The 16,694-nt window shown below is 43.0% G+C and overlaps 1 protein-coding gene across 1 annotated transcript in view; it reads right to left on the bottom strand.

Annotated features, from left to right (window-relative positions):
• LOC145394744 (solute carrier family 22 member 6-A-like) overlaps window positions 1–16,694 on the bottom strand; it is a 289,876-nt gene that overhangs the window by 256,422 nt on the left and 16,760 nt on the right. The gene's annotated exons all lie outside the window — the stretch shown is intronic.

Here is a 16,694-nt window from a genome sequence, read left to right as displayed (position 1 = left end):
GGTAGGGGGGTGAGGATGGTGGGAGATAGTAGACAGGAGGAGATGGTTCCAGACAGCAGGTTCAGGGAGAATAAGATAGAGGTTCCGGTGGGCCTGTCAAGGTGGAGCCAGGCTTCGTGCTGGGGAGGGATAGTGAGGGAGTAGGTGATAGTGGAGGGGAAAGTGGTGTGAGGGGGAGCAGGAAGGGTAGGGATAAGGGGGGGTAAGGTAGAACACATAACAGGGGGGAGTGGGACAAAGAAGATGTGGCGGTGCACGTGCAGTGTGGTTCGGAGGGGGGGGGGGTCTGGAGGCTTCTGGAAGTGGAGGCATCACTTGTGTCAGTCGATGTTAGTGCACAGGTTCTGCAGGAGGTCCAGCCCTAGGTAGCCATCGTAAGCATGGCAGGTTGAGTAAAAAATGATGAATTGATGCTGGGCTGATACTTTCTGGTGAGTATCGGCATCCAAGGCCTGAGTTTCCCCACAGATAGGAAGGGGGCAATCTCCTGCACTTATGAGGTGAGCTGAAATGGGGAGAAGCGGCTTGATATCCGAGGTGTGGCAGAAGTGGAAATGGTGGTAGAGGCAGGATCTGGCCGTTCCCGTGTTGACCAGCAGCCTTGCTTTTATCCCATTCAGTCTCATCCTGTCGCAGATTGGGGGGACAATATTTTTTTGAGGTTCCCCCTGCCACTGTAGGGAGGTGCAGGGCAGTCCTAAAAATCCAGTTGTTGTGGGGTGTCTTCTTCAATCAGCTCTACTTCTCCAGGGTCGTAGTATTAGGCGGAGGGTGCGTTGTCCTCGGCACAAGATAGCACATACTCTGGGCTCAACTTCTTGCTCCTTGAGTACAATGGCCTGATTTGGATTTTTTCCAAGAACGTCCAGAGCACGCAACCAGACGAACAGGGCTCAAAAACACAGGCTAACCAATCTTACACATATAGTACTATAAAAGTATACAGTAGCTGGGCACAGTACAATGTGATAGATTACACACACTATGGGGGATACAGGGATTGGAGCTGTGACTACTGATGACAGGGTAAATGCAGGTGTCACCCAGGTGTGGGAAGGGTCCCGTCAGGTACGCACTCTCTGAAGGGGTGTGGGACCACTGCCATATGCCAGATCATCAGGTGAGGGCTGTGGGATGGTGTAGGGGGAGGCCTTTCACTGGAGGGGCCTCGGTGGGTGCGTCAGCCCTCGGGACTGAGGCCAAACAGGACGAGTAGGCACACTGCCTTGCACCTACCCTTGGTGGAGGATGGCTTGCCGCCTGGTACGGGGAGGTCTTGGCCAGGAGTCCTGGGGGTGCCCTTTGGTGAATAGGGGCTGTGGCCTCGCCTTCATTGAGAGGCCGAAGGGACTTCCTGTGGCTTCTCCTTCTCCAGGAGTCCGGTAGCAACTGATGACTTAGGAGTGCTGGCCGTACTGAGCATACCCCCAGACTCACTATAGGGCCACTCCAGACCCTCTCCAGCAGCGACTCCTCTAGGGAGCTGGCTCCGACTCTTGGGGTGTGGAGAGAGTGGCAGGGGCATCCTGCTTGGCCTCTGGAGGAGTGAGGCAAGCAAGGGGTGTTGCCCTCGGCGGGTGCCGCAGGGATAGCAGACGAGGGAAGCATGGTGGGCATTCCCTCCCCAGCGGGCATAGTGGGCGCTGCCGCGGTCCTGCTCCCAGCAGGGGCTGCATGTGAGGGAAGCACGGTGGGCTTTCCCTCCCTGATGAGCACGGTGGGCATCGCTGCAGTAATATATATATATATATATATATATATTACACCCTTTTGACCAATTCCTTGACTGAGCCACTCTCTGACACTTTTTGCCCGGAAACTTCCCTGTATCAAAACTCCTTGTCCTGTCTAACCTTTTTATGGTACGCTTAGAGTCTCTTGGAATCCAGTCAGGCAGTTTCTTGCTCCATCGGTTTTTCCTTTTTCTTGCTACATGACCTGCCCACCTCCATTTCTGTTCTTTAGTCACAGACAGTTTTTCCTGTCTTTTAGTGATAATCCCCACACTTACCTTTCCATAACTCTTCCAGAACGGATTAGTTGATTTACCATCGATTTTTTCAGATTCAAGATCTTACATCCGTACGCTTTAGCTTGGATTATACTGTACATTCATTACATATTTTTCGTTTCATACATAATGGCAAGCTACTGTTTATGAAGTCTTCATGTTTGTCAGAAGCTCTCAGTCCAATGCAATGCGTCTTTTTGTTTTGCTATCATGGACTTTCACTAATTTTAGTATTTGCCCCATGTAATTGTACTCCTCGACTTCTTCAAGAAGTTCTTTGCTTATTCTGATGACCCACTATTGTGTATTTGGATTAAACTTGACTTTAGGTTTACCCCGTTTCATCTTTAGCCCTGCATTTAGATTTTCTCTATTTAGATTATTTAACATTGCTGTCTCTGAGGTTAGGACAATGTTATCTGCGAATCTTAAATGGTCTAGGTTCTCTCAGTCTATATTTACTCCTTTATTGTCCCAGACTAGCTTTCTGAAAATACCTTCAAGGCACGCTGTAAACAATTTTGGTGAAATTTTATCTCCATGATGCACGCTGATCTGAATCTTAATTTTTTTTTAGTCTTCGTGTAATCTAACTGTTGCAGTTCCCTCTTTATATAAGTTTTCGAGCAGTTTTACAATGTTCTCATCTGCTACTTGTTCCTGCAGTGAATATACAGTTGTTATGTGCTTCACTGACCCGAAATTCTTCTCATAATCAACAAAACCTAAGCATATTGGTTTCTCATATTCTGTAGTTTTCTCAGTTAGCTGATCCAATGTGTGTAGATGATCATTAATCGAATACCTGCATCGGAATCCTACCTGTTCACAGGGTTGGTTTTCATTTATTTTTTTTGTTATTTTGTTTGTAAGAACTTTAGTGAAGACTTTGCAAATAACTGGCAGTAAGCTAATGGGTCGATAGCTACTAAATTTTTTTTGAGTCCCTTTTCCTGTAAGTAATGCATTTCACAATATTTTGGGAATATTCTATATACACTTAGCAAAAAAAGTGAACAAACCTGCTTTATGCTTCTACTTCTGCATACGGTAGGTAATCTACAACTATTTCATCTTTTCCTGGGGCCTTCCATCTGTTCATACTTTCAGGAGAAATGTTTACTTCGTCTGGTGTTACCTTAGGCACGAGTATTTAACTTATGTCAACCGAAAAGTTAGCTATTGGTGCAGTTGTTTTTGATGTTCACAGTTCTTTGTAAAATTTTTCAACTTTCTTCACCATCCTGTATCTGCATTTAATGACTTCACCATTTTTGTCTTTCAGTGATATAAGTCGTTGCTTTCCTAGTGCCATTTTACTTCGGACCTGCTTCAGATATGATCCATGTTACTCTTTCTTTTTTCTTCTCTCTGTCTCTTGCTTTAAGTTTATCATGTTCCATTCTTTCAATATTATCTTTCTTGGTTTTTACTTTAATCTCCTTTCTTCTTTTCATGAGCTCGAGGCCCATAATTTAATACTTGTTGGCTTTGGCTGCATTAGCTTTCCCTATTACCGTCACCAATTCTTTTAGCATTTTTGTTACTCTGTCATTCAACTTTCCAATGTCACATGCAACATAACCTAGAGCCTGAAATCTGTTAGTTATTTCTAACTGATACTTTGGTTTGTTTTCAATTACTTTTATTCGACATATATTTTAATTTTTAATCACTTTCTTTCACTTCTTAAATTGAATCTGGGTGTGCTACCCACTAATCTATGGTCATCTCCTATTATTTGCTTTGTTGATAACTGTGACATTTATGATCGCTTTATTCTTATCTGCTATGACGAAGTCGATTTAATTCTTTGTTTCTCTAGTGAGACTTCTGGTTTATTTTCTCCCCGTCTTTTGTGAAAGAATGTGTTCATTATTTTCATGTTCTATAATTCAGTAAAATTTACCACCATTTCACCTCTGTCATTCCTTTCTCCCACTCCGAATTTTCCCATACATGCTTCTCCATTGTTTTATTTGCCAACTTTTGCATTGAAGTCTCCGATGAGTATAGAATATGTGACGTTTTCTTCTTCCATAATCAGGTATATGTCATCACAGAATGTTTCTGTGTATTCGTCTGAGCTTTCAAAAATCGGTTCATATACTTGTATGACTTTCAGGGTGTATCTTTTGCCTAGTCTGATTACAATCCATGCTACTCTGTCAGACACACGACTGAGTTTCACAAAGTTCTCTGCAAGCTTTCTCTTTATAAGAAATCCTACAGCGTTAACTCTTTCATTCGGCCTTTCACTGTAGTAATATAAGCGGTTGCTGTTTTGGAGCTGAATTAATTTTTCATCTTTTCTATGGATCTCACTCAGACCTACAATATCCCAACTAATGTTTTCTAATTCAGTCATTAAAGTATCAACTTTTTAATAATTTGCGAGGTTTCTAACATGGTATATGTAGATCTCCATGAATTTCAGTTTGTTTAATATCCCGGTCTCTGATTTGCCGAGACAGTGCCTACTCACTTTCAGTGGCACACTGCCCTTAAGACTAGCTTCATCCTTGGACACTTTGTTACTGCAGTTGAAAGCTATTCTTACAGGAGTTGCCATTGAATCTTTATTGACTGCATGTTGAGGAAAATAATGTCCATCTTTGTGATTAATCGAACTCTCCAAATCTTCAATGAATTTACTTTTCAGTTGATCCTTTATGATGTCATAAAGTGTCAGGTGTTCAGGTTTATCTCTCAACCTTCTTGCTCGGGAACGTAACTGAATTTTAGCTGTATGATAATTTGTAGGTAGTTCAGGGCTATTTAACGCTCAAGGTAAACCTACCGAATATTGTAAATCTTGGCACTCCACAGATTTAGTATACAAGTCCATTGTTATCTGATCAGGTGTGGGTTCTTCAGGGTGTATTCCAGTACTATTTAATTTTCACAGTTTATGAATTGGTTCACTGTTTTCATTTATCAAATCACTAATCTGAATAAGTTCCAACTCGGCTCCTATTCTGGCAACAAATAAGGACTGAGTAGGGGTAACAAATACTGAGTCTACCAAATTCACCTCCTTTTCTGACCTGTTTAGGAAAAGGCAATGGACCTAAAATGATATTATCCCCTGGGCATTTGAACATCTGAACATTTCTCATTTTGAAAGCCCTTTGATACAATCTTCCAAAATAGTTGGATCCTGTTAATATTTTTATGGGACCTATTGTATCAGAATGAATATTCTGGTTAGCCAACCTTACTCCAAGGCTCAGCAAGTGATCTGAAGCTTCTCTTTATATAAATCTTTGTCTATATCTTCTCCAAAACAGCTGCTGTTATACGGTATTTGTACCTACCTAGCTGAATTAATGGTTTAACCAGATCTAAGTACTGTGATTCCTTATCGGTCTACAATCCTGTAATGGCTAAATTAACCTTGCCTACTGTTGGAAACTTCATCGCCTTCACAATATCAGCAGAAATGAAAGATTTTAGTACACCAGTATCAAAGTGTATTGATGCACATACTACAGTACCTAGTTATTTATTACATTTACTTTTGCAGTTGGAATTGCAGCTGGCGTTATTACCGGGATAACAGTCTTTGCAACTGCCATATTGACACGTGGTTTTATTAACTTCATCGCAATTCCTTGGACAAAGAGCACTATGATGTCTAAGTATGGTACACTCAAAGAAAATATTCATTTTAGTTTTACAATCTGCAGATTTGAGTTTTGGGCATAAATAACTGTTGCATGATCCCAAATTCTTTGATTTTGTTATTCTTGAGACTAAGTCAGGATATTTTTTGCAATATGTGGTCGAATGTTGTTCACCGTAGGCAAAGAATTGCTGGATCCTGGTTCTATGGGCCAGAACTTCACCGCTGAACCTGATATTCCAATATCAGAGGGGTTACAATGGAGATTGGCCACATCTTTTTTAGTACTCACTAGAGGATCCATCAGAACTGCAGGGTTTTCAGTAAGGCAGAGTTCTTTGCTAGTAATCATGGACTTGTTGCTGCCAATCTAAGACAACAGATCAAACTGAGTGAAGCTGAAGACGCTACCAAAAACAGTTCCATCTTGAGAAACTCAGAGATGAGGAGTGTGCTTCTGAGTATGCAGGGGCAGTTTCAGACTGCTTTGAAGTGCACAGTACTGCTAAAACTTATTGAACGATGGGATGCCTTTAAATGTGCTACCTTGGCAGTAGCTGATCAGTCCATTGGAAAGCGTCCAAGATCAAGGAGGAGTTTGGTCTCGCCGAGTACACTGGCCACAGCTGAGGAGAGTCGTGCTATCAGATTGGTCGAGGATCAGGAGTAGTACTGTGTTCTCTTTCGACAGGCACGAGTTTTCCTTAAAAGGAACAAGGAGGTGGAAGGCCGTTTTCATGCCAATAACCTTTGTTCTGCATGCTGAGCCCTAAAGAAGCTTCACTCCAGACCAGCCTCTCAGGTTATCTCTGGACGCTAGGTGTCGACTCGTCTTGGGGATGAGTGAGTATGGAGCTCGTTGGGCTGAGTACTATGAGCAGTTGTATATGGCCGAAACTCCCAGTGGAGAGCTTCCACTGAGTAGTGTACAAACAGCCACTGACGTCTCTTCCACCAATGGATAATAAAATGCCTTGTCTAGAGGAAATCCTACAGACAGTGGATGGGTTGGAAAATGGTAGAGCAACTGGTGTTTAGTGTTTTTCGCATCCCGGCGGAACTGATGAAAGCTTGGGGAGAAGCCATGATAAGGGCAGTACATGCACTAATAGAAGTCATTTAGTGGACTGGTATCTTTCCTTTTGACTGGACAAAGGGTTTGGTCACCCACATCTGGAAAGAGAATGGAGAGCAGTGTGACTGGAGTAACAACTGTGGTATTAGTGTTCAGTGTACTGAGCTAGGTACTTGCTCGCATTTTCCTGATGCATATTCTGGACCATTTACTAAAGTTTCAGAGGCCTGAACAATCCGGATTCACACCCAAGAAGCCTACAGTTGACCACAAACTAGCGTTTCGAGTTCTCATGGAATGCCGCCATGATTACTGATAAGTCTGCTTGCAGCCTACATGGATATCAAGGTGTTTGACTCAGTAAATCAGAAGGTATTATTGGAAATCCTGCGACTCTGTGGGATCCCTGCAGGGATAATCTGACTGATTGATGATCTGTATTCAAACACCAAGAGTGCTGTCATGTGTGGCGGAAGAACATCCAACTTCTTCCCAGTACGTACTTGACAAGGCTGTGAAGGAAATTCACTGTAGAGTATCAATTGGCAATTTCAGGGTTACTGACCTTGACTTTGCTGATGATGCAGTTTACTCTGTGGAGTTGCTGGAGATTCTGCTGAGTGCCCTCGAGGAATTCCACGAGAATGTGAAGTCATTGACATTAAAGGTCTCTTAGGTTAAGACCAAGGTCCAGGCATTTGCTGGTTTGATGGACAAAGCAGCTCAGTCCATTCAAACCTGTGATGAGAATGTGGATGTCTTGGAAAGGTTCACTTATCTTGGCAGTGTTATAAATAACAACGGAAGGTCAGGCGGCGAGATAGCTCATCGCGTCAGTGTGGCCAGTGAGGTTATGAATTTACTGAACTCGGGTATTTGGCACTGCTGTCATTTGTGTAGAAGGATGAAAATTCGAATCTTCAAGGCACTGATGTTCCCTGTCTTACTCTATGGCTGTGACACATGGACATTAAACAGCGACGAAATAACTCTTTTGGTACTAAGTGCCTTTGCACTGACTCGAGGCCTACTACCCACATAATACGCCAGCACCAATTCCAGTTATATGATCACGTAGCCCGCATTCCTCAGGCTGACCCTGCCCACAGGGTGATTTCTGAGGAGACCAAGGAGTTGGCCGTGGAACTCATGGCTGGAAGGGGTTGATCATTCATGTTGAGATATTCTTGGAGAGGGAAGAGTCGTTGCCTGGAGGGTTTGCACGAAGACACCCTGCGTGCGTGGAGTCGGCAGTTGAATGAGGCTATGCACCCCTCGGCATCTGTACCCCAGTGATGATGCTGTTCACCCCAGAAGGTACAGTTCTTGCTTGTGTTTACCATGGAATCATTTACATTCTTACTTATAAGAGACTGTCCATTTCCTGCTTGAGAATTTTTACATTTGCTTTTACAGAAGTAATATGGAAACTTCCAATTTCTACCTTAATAGTCCCAATAAATATTAATTTTGCTTTTCCTCCTGGTTGCTTAGTTGGTTTCCTCTTCAACTTTTGATTTAATTTCAGCATACTCATTTCCATCTTGCAGGATCTGATCTGATTTGTCATGGACTAATACTTAAACTTGTCCAAGGATGTGGTCCAGTTCTGATCATTAAATACTGGAAGGGACATCTTAGGTAATGTTACTCACAGTATTCATTCACCGTTTCAGTTTTTGTTTCAGTTATTAGATCTTCAGGCAGTTTAACGTTATATAATTTCCAAAATTTTCTCATGCTCAGTTTGTTCTACTGTATACCTTTCTTCATCATCAGCTTCGAGTATGTATGCTTCCAGCTTCTCATAAGGTTTTTTGTATTTGAATCACCTCTCTTTTAGAATATCCAGTGGACTTCTTAACTTCCCTCTTCATAAAAGGGATTTCATACATTCAGGAGTCGGACGAAGAATCACTGCGAGTTGCTACTCTTGAGTCAATCTGCACCCTACTCCTGACAATTCCTCTATAGTCTTACGGACTCTTAGCTCTGTCTCAGGACCCCTCACACACTCCTGATGTTTTTAACATGTTCAAAATTTTTCGAGAACAGCTACGATTTTTTTTTTTAACTCCTAGCGCATACCTAAGGCGTTCATGACTACTCTTAGCAACTCATAGCTACTCTCAACGGATTCTTGTATCAAAAAACCTTTGCGAGCTGCTAAGAACCGTTGTAACTAAGAGTAGCTAGGAGTCGCTAGGAGTTGGTAAGAGTTGCATGCAGTCTTCGAAGAGAAGGTAGGGGTTTCACAGGAGTGCTAGAAAGTTTCGTTTCATTTCATCACGAGTTATGAAGAGTAGCTAAGAGTTATCTATGAGTTGCTACGACTATGCCAAGAGCATTATAAAAGTGTGGTAGGAGCACTGCGAGTTTGCTGGGAGTCGGTGACCGTTGGTTTTGAGGTGGCAGGTGTCGTCATATATCGAGCAGATAAAAGAAAAAAAAAATCAGTGCTACCCGAGGTACTCTGCAGGTCTCGGGACTGATAAGTGAAATGGTATTGTGGGCCACTCTGAAGCTATATGAAAGGGTGTTGTAACTATCTCCAGTCGCCAGGTAGCGTAGAGTGACGGCCAACCTCAACCCAGGTGACAATGACTTCCTCCAGAACGTGTCCTTCTCGATACGGGAACCAACCCTTTCCCGCTGTTCCATGAACATGTTGTCATCCACTCGAAGAAAATTCCTGAAGTTATGGGAGTCCTCTAATTTCAGCTCTTCAGTGAGTTTCTCGTACTGCCCGTACATAGGACGTCGTAGCAGCCACAACCTGTTCTAAAGGTTCTCTTTTGCTTCCATTTCTTCTTCTCAAGTAACAGCTTACATATTGCCACATTGATGTCAGCCGCTTCACATGAAAATTCCACCTGTAGCTTCAATAGTTTCAATTCGCGGGCACCTCCGGCCATGGTCGTTGAGGATACATAGGTCTATGCTGAATGCAGGCTCGCTATTGAATGAGTAGTCCACCTGCATCACATCCTTTATATATACATACAGTATATATTTTTTCGCCCGACACTCCTGACAGAATTGCACCAAATTCTTGATGGTCGTAGTCCACTCGTAACTACTCTAGTGGGAGTCTTAGCTACTCCAAGCTACTCTTAGCTACTCATGACTACTCGTAGACCTTTACGGACGTGAAGTGACTCTTACCTGCTCATAGCGCTGCCCTAGGAAACTCCTACATGTAACAATGTGTAAGATATACGTAGCTACTTGTAGCGCCCACCTGGTGCACTCCTAGACTGTTGGATTCTTGGCCAAATTGACAGGAATCCACGAGGAGTTTGAACTCGTGGCGATTCTTTGTACGACTCCTGAATGTGTGAACGCCCCTTTAGCTGCCAGCCACAAATGGCTCTCGTTTCTCACCCTTATTTGTGACTCGTGGCAGTTTTAAATAATTCAATGAACATCTTTATTTTATTAAATTTTGTTGAACATTATTTTTCTATCTTCTGGGTTTATAAACAGCTCAAAATACATAAGTCCCTATTGCAACGGGCGAAATATAATAGTTTCTCTGAATACCTGCATTTTCTTTCTCGTGGAGAGTAGATTTACGATATCTATGGGAAGCAAATCCAAATCCTGCTAATCTGGAATCTGAATAAAACGAGACGAATATTTATATCAGACTTGTGATCTGAAGCAAACTTCTACACACCATCTCTAGCCTGACGTTTGATCGTACCCGTTTCAGGAATTATTAATTATGTGACCCACAAAACAATCTGAAATCATTCCGGTTCGCCTCCGCACACATTGAGTTTCCTCGCTCCAAGGCACACCAGATATGTAATAAGTTTTGGAAGGATGTTTGTAATTACCGTGTAATAACCTTTGCAGGTTGTTCCTATGTATTTTCACCACTCCCGATCCTATTCAATTTACTTCTAAGTATAGAATGACAGCTCTAGAACGGAGTGGTGCTATTTGGAGTCGATCTCTTGACGAGGTCGTACGATCCGTGGGTTTGGTCCCGGATTCAGTAAGGTCCTATGCTCTTGAAGCCTATCTTACCGGCCGAGCCGCTTACTTTCAGCATTACACTGGGATGCACAAATTGTGTCGGTCTCTGTCTTTGTGATGTACAGTCTCCCTTTCTCTAAGGAACCTCCATACCATTCTTATAGGATCGTATCTGGGAAATAGAGGCACATAACATTATTTACATGACTCCTGACATGGTGAGTTATCTGCGACGTGGTGCTTATTTCCATATGGACACTACGTACGCTCCTATGTACGTACTTATGTAGGCACCTATGTATGTGCTTACATAATCACCTATGTAGATACTTACATATGCAGCTGTGTATGTACTCATGTAGACAGCTACGTATGTACTTATGCATATACCTGTACTTTTTTTTTTTTTTTGTAATAACATATCAGAGGAAGGAAAAACAAATGAATAAAAAATAAGCCGTACATGAGATTATTGGCATACTCCATTCATAAAAAATCTGTGACAGTTGGACTTGAACAGCTGTAAGTTGAAGTCTGTGGAGAAACAACTCCAGGGAAGCGAGTTCCAGAGATATGCAGTTCGGGGATTAAAAGAATTCTGATAGAAGTTCTGCAATATGGCTGTGTGACATTCCAGTCATGAGTGCTACTAGATGCCTGTGTAGCACGGGGGAAGGCATGGAGAGGTGGCACAATGGACACAACTTCATCTGAGCATTTGCTGTAAAAGCATCTGTAAAATAATGCAAGGGAGGCAACATTCTTTCTTACTTGTAGGGGAGGTAGTTTATTTATAATAGCAGTGTTGTTACTGAAATAATTCCAACAGCTTTGTTCTAAATTTTGTCTAGTTGTTTTAGTGCAACCTCTCCACATCCATTCCAGAAGGGTAAGCAATATTCCAGGTGAGAGTGCACATGACTCTTCCTTACTCATCTATGTACGTACTTATGTATGCTCCTATGTATGTGCTTACATACTCATCTATGTATGTACTTACGTACGCACCTTGGTACGCACTGATGTATTCAACTGTATACATACTTACATATGCACCTACATACATAATTAGGTATGCATCTATGTACGTACATATGTTTGTACCTATATATGTATTTACGTATGCACCAACTTCCGTACACATCTATTTACGTATATATGTACCTGTGTATGCACTTTTTTTTTTATGCGAAGAAGAAGGAACCAAAGGCCATAAGCCCGCAGTAAGAGTTCCCTCCAAGAGAAAAACAAAATACAAGAGAGAGCCAAATTCAAGATCCATTCAATTCGAGATGCCTGGACACACTGCGTTCGAAAGACTGGAGATCATAGGCAGCAGGAAATACAGACAGAGGGAGACAGTTCCAGAGTTGACCTGTTGCATAAATGAAGGACTGGGAGTAAGGATCTATGTACGTACTTACGTACCTACCTATGTACTTACGTGAGTACGTACTTGCATACATATGTACGTACTCACGTATACACATACCTATGTACTTACATTTACGTTATGTATGCACACATTTTCTCTTATTTATGGATGTACTTACGTATTTAAATACGTACTTCAGTAATTACGTACAATTACATACATAAGTACTTAAGCATGTACGTTTTTAAGCAAGTAGTGTTTACGTACGTATGCACGTAAATGCTTTAGTTACGTACATGCATTTTTTTTTTTTTTTTTTTTTACGTGTCCGACTCTGGGCGAAGGCTCAGGGCCTATTTCTTGGGGATAGTGGGCTATCCCAAGGCCCAGTAGTCCTCGTACACCTCCACATGTCACCACTTCGGCGCTAACACCCACCTTCCATATTGAATACATGCTAGGTCTGTCTCATACAGGACTGGTGTACTGGTATTAGCGGGGGTATTTTTACGACATGTCGGCGGGTCATCTGGTAGATTAGGAAAGTCTGCTTTTTAGGAAATTCAAATCCTTAAACTGTTCCCTGCCCCAGCCGGGATTCGATCCTGGGTTCATTAGGACCGCAGGCCGCCTCTCTACCGATTCAGCCACCGCCTCGTACATACGTATATATATATATACTTAAGTACATATGTAGGCAAGACCACAGTGCACATGGTACGTACATACGCACTTCCGTAAGTACGCACTTACGTACGTATTGTATTTGCGTACATTGGCATAGGCCTACACATATCCATGTACATTCGTATATCCCTGGACAGGCACACCTGGGTGAAATTCACCCTGTGATATTGCAACACTGTATTAAACACATCGATCCTTTATCTCCAGAACATTCTCTCAGTAGCTGCATTGTGTTGAGAATCGGTGTTAGGTGAGTGGGTGACACTCTACACCTCGGTCTTCATATATTGTTTACAGTGGTCAGGCGATTTTCACCAGACTATGCCTATTGTGTGAGTAGTATTTTTCACCAATGGTTTTCTGATAAAAGAGGAGCTAGCAGCCTGTGTTTGGGAGGTTTTGAGGATGCAGGCAAGGAGTATAAAATAAGGACATATATTTCGCTATCAACTCTTGAACTTGGTTACTTTTTTTTCAGAAATGATATCATGACTTTTTTACATTGCTACCTCTCATTATTTTTCTTTACTTATATCAGTGTGAACGAGAGGTTACTCCACACTCATACCAAGTTTCATGAATAAATATTGATTAGAAGCATTTTTTTTTTCCTCCAGGGCCGGGTGAATAATACCCAGGTATGCCTGTGGTGTTACTAAAAAAGACCTATGCCTATCCAAGGATATACATGAATACCTGAGTACGTATTTACGTAAATACTTAAGTACACATTTGGATACATTAATTGTCCTTAACCCCTAAGTGCCGGCATATGTGTATAGCTGTCATGTCTCAGGGTGTGGAGTGCCGCCGGCTGAGGGTATATACTGCTTGCACCTTCCCGCCACCCTTTGAACTCACGACCATTATCTAACACCCATAGGATAGGTAGGACCCCCAGGTACCCCATGGATGCACTGCTAAGTCTGTGCACAGCACTAGTAGCGTGAGAAGCCATGTCTTCTTCTTCATCATCGTCCGATTCTGTTCCACTGCGCGCAGGGCCGATAGCCTCATCAACCCCTGTGAAAGTTCTGCCTTCAGTGCTGGGGAAAGGGCTGTGATAGTGCCATTGGTCGTGCCTTGGATGACACCGTGTCCTCACGGACATTTAGTAAAAGCACATTCTCGGAGGAGAGAAGAAGTATCATGTTGAGAGCAACCTCTCTCGCCTTCCTATCCCTACCCCCTCTCAGACGCCAGAGAAGGCTTTCAGACTCCTGCAGGAGGAGGATAGGGCCTTCAACAATGATGAGTTCACCAAGGAGGAAAAAGTAGTTCAAGGAGGAAAAAGTAGATGACCCAGCACCCCGGGCAGGTGAGCGTGAAGTTGGTGGTCATCTGCTGAATGAATGCTGACGAGCAGTTTCACCATCACGCTTGCCGCCTGCTCGCCAACGTCTTGCCCTCGAACGTTCACCGTCACCTCAGCCAAGCACCTCATGGGCGGAATCATCATTACCAGGCCCTTCAGGAGTGGAATTTTCCACACAGGCCCCACGCGGTGTTACTCAGCACCATGCATTTCCCTAGGGACGGCCCACGTAACGTGAGTCATCACCCACTTACTCCACCTCCCACACCTCTCCCTCTCCTTCCCCCTCATCCCCTGCCTGTGGATGTGCACATGGGCGTGCACACACGCAGAAAAAATGTCTTACGCATGGCAGACGGGCTGCTTTATCGTATGTGGGTAGAGTGGACACCTTTATCTGGGAGGATGGAGCAGGATTTGAGCCGTCTGTGCCGGTGTTTGATAATGAAGGAGCAGGTGTTCAAGAGGATGAGCTTCCTATCAGGCCCTGGACTATTAGCAGTATATTCAGGGCAATATTCACGACTGCAATAATGCAGTACCTGTTGGAAGAATTAATTTCCACCAGGCTATGTGTGTGCGGTGGCTGGACGTGGCTGCCAGTGCGGGACTGGCAACCTGTGGAGGTGGGGGAGTTGTCTGTGTGGCTAGCCCTTACCATGTTGATGGCGCATGTAAGAAAACATTTGCTCCATGACTATTGGTCGTTAGATGAACTCATGGGCACACCTGTCTTTGGTAAGTATATGGCCCATGACCTGGCCATCCTAAGGTTCCTCCATTTCAATAGAAATTATGGCCTGCACCGAACGACAGGTTGTGGAAAATTAGACTCATCCTAACAATGCTCAAGTAGCCATTTTCCAAGGTGTTTCGTCCGTTTCAGAGCGTGGTAACTGACGAGTCGCTGGTGTTATTCAGGCATTTATTCAGTATGTGTCGTCCAAGCATCACTGCTTTAGCTTGAAATTCTTTGTCTTTTGCGACTGCAAAACTGGATATGTGCTTGATGTGATAGTTTATTCAGCAACAGATGTTGATATACCCAGTGACGATCCTCACGGTTTCTCGGCATTAGTCGTGAAAGTGCTATTGGAAAGGTATTTCAATAGGCACCACATTCTGTATGTCGATAATTATTACACTGCCCCGGCATTGACTAAATATTTGCTTGAACACGTACTGGGTCCTGTGGAACTGTTGGGGTAAACAGAAAAAATTTCCCTGTATTTCCAGCAAATACTGAGAAAGGAGCCCTTACCAAGAAATGTGGCACCACGTAACCCTTCTCTGGCATGAACAAGAGATGGGTTAACATGTTGTCTACAGTACATAAGAATGTGTTTGAGGAAACTGGAAAAACAATCGACAGGACCAGGGAAGCCGTGTCGATTATAATATCAACATGGGGCTTGTTGATAAATTGGACATGCAAACTGGTGAAATTGATTGCCTGGGTAAGTCCTGCAGGTGGTACAAGAAGACATTTTAACACCTTTATATCGCCATCCTGAACAGTTTCATTCTATTCAAGGAGCTCGTCGGGAAACCTCTGTCTCTACAATAGTTTGAGAGAGAGCTTGCATGCAAACTCCTTGAAGAATATTCAACTGCACAGGTGCCAGGTGCTAGGCAGGGGACAGCGGCTACAGCGGACAGGCTTAGCTGTGCCAAATATTTCTGGTGGCACAGGCTGGTAGAGACTGGCTGTACCACAGCAGGTCGTCAGACATACAGGTGATGCCACGTCTGTAACGCAACCAAACGCCGTCCCCCAGCACGAAAAGAGACAGCCTATACCACAGTGCAGAGTGCAAGGTCCCCTTATGCCCTAAATGTTTTTCCGAGTATCACTCCGAGCACGATTAATGAGCAGGCGTGTGTGAAAGTGTAAATAGTATACAGGTATGCACAAGTGTATGTATTATTACAAATAGGTGAAATGTTGAATATTATTTTTGATTTCTAATAAATGCTATGATATGTTTTATAATAAGCTCTACAAGTGCAATGCAATAAATGTTACTGTTTTTTGGATGTTGGTGAAAAAAGTTATTGGAAATACCTTGAGTTAGCCTACCCGTCACATGAAAGAAAACCACTTGTGAGCTGGTCAGAAAGAAAATTACCTGGTTGGCTATAACTAATTTTTTTCACTCGATACTCATGAAAAAGGTGCTAAATATGTGAGCATAAGTGTATTTGTGATGTGAAGTACAAATAATTTAAGTTGTGTATAACATTTGTAAGATTTTCATGATGTCCCTGATTAGTACAAATCAGTCAGAATTATAATACAGGTAATTACCTCATACTCAACCATACTGCGTGAGACAGCCACTGTGTTTACTTGTCAAAGTGCAATTACCCGTAATCGTGATGTCAAGTGCAATTATAAGTGTCGTAGCAAAGGGAATTTAATAAAACTGATGCAAGAAGTCAGTACAGAAAAACAAAGAGCTATTTTCTTTCCCACACACCTACGAGGCATCGCGGCACTATGAAATGGGCGGAAAACCCTTTGGGGAGCCACATGGACAGGATGATGACTCATCCTTACGACGGTGAGTAGGGAGAAGTCGAAAAACGAATGGAACCTTACATATTCCAACCAAGGACGCC

Source organism: Coenobita brevimanus, chromosome 28 (assembly GCF_032717465.1).
Source record: "Coenobita brevimanus isolate Jiangsu-jjx chromosome 28, ASM3271746v2, whole genome shotgun sequence".
Lineage (NCBI taxonomy): Eukaryota > Metazoa > Arthropoda > Malacostraca > Decapoda > Coenobitidae > Coenobita > Coenobita brevimanus.
Note: the sequence above shows the minus strand (reverse complement) of the source record. Positions and strands in the feature narration are given on the sequence as shown.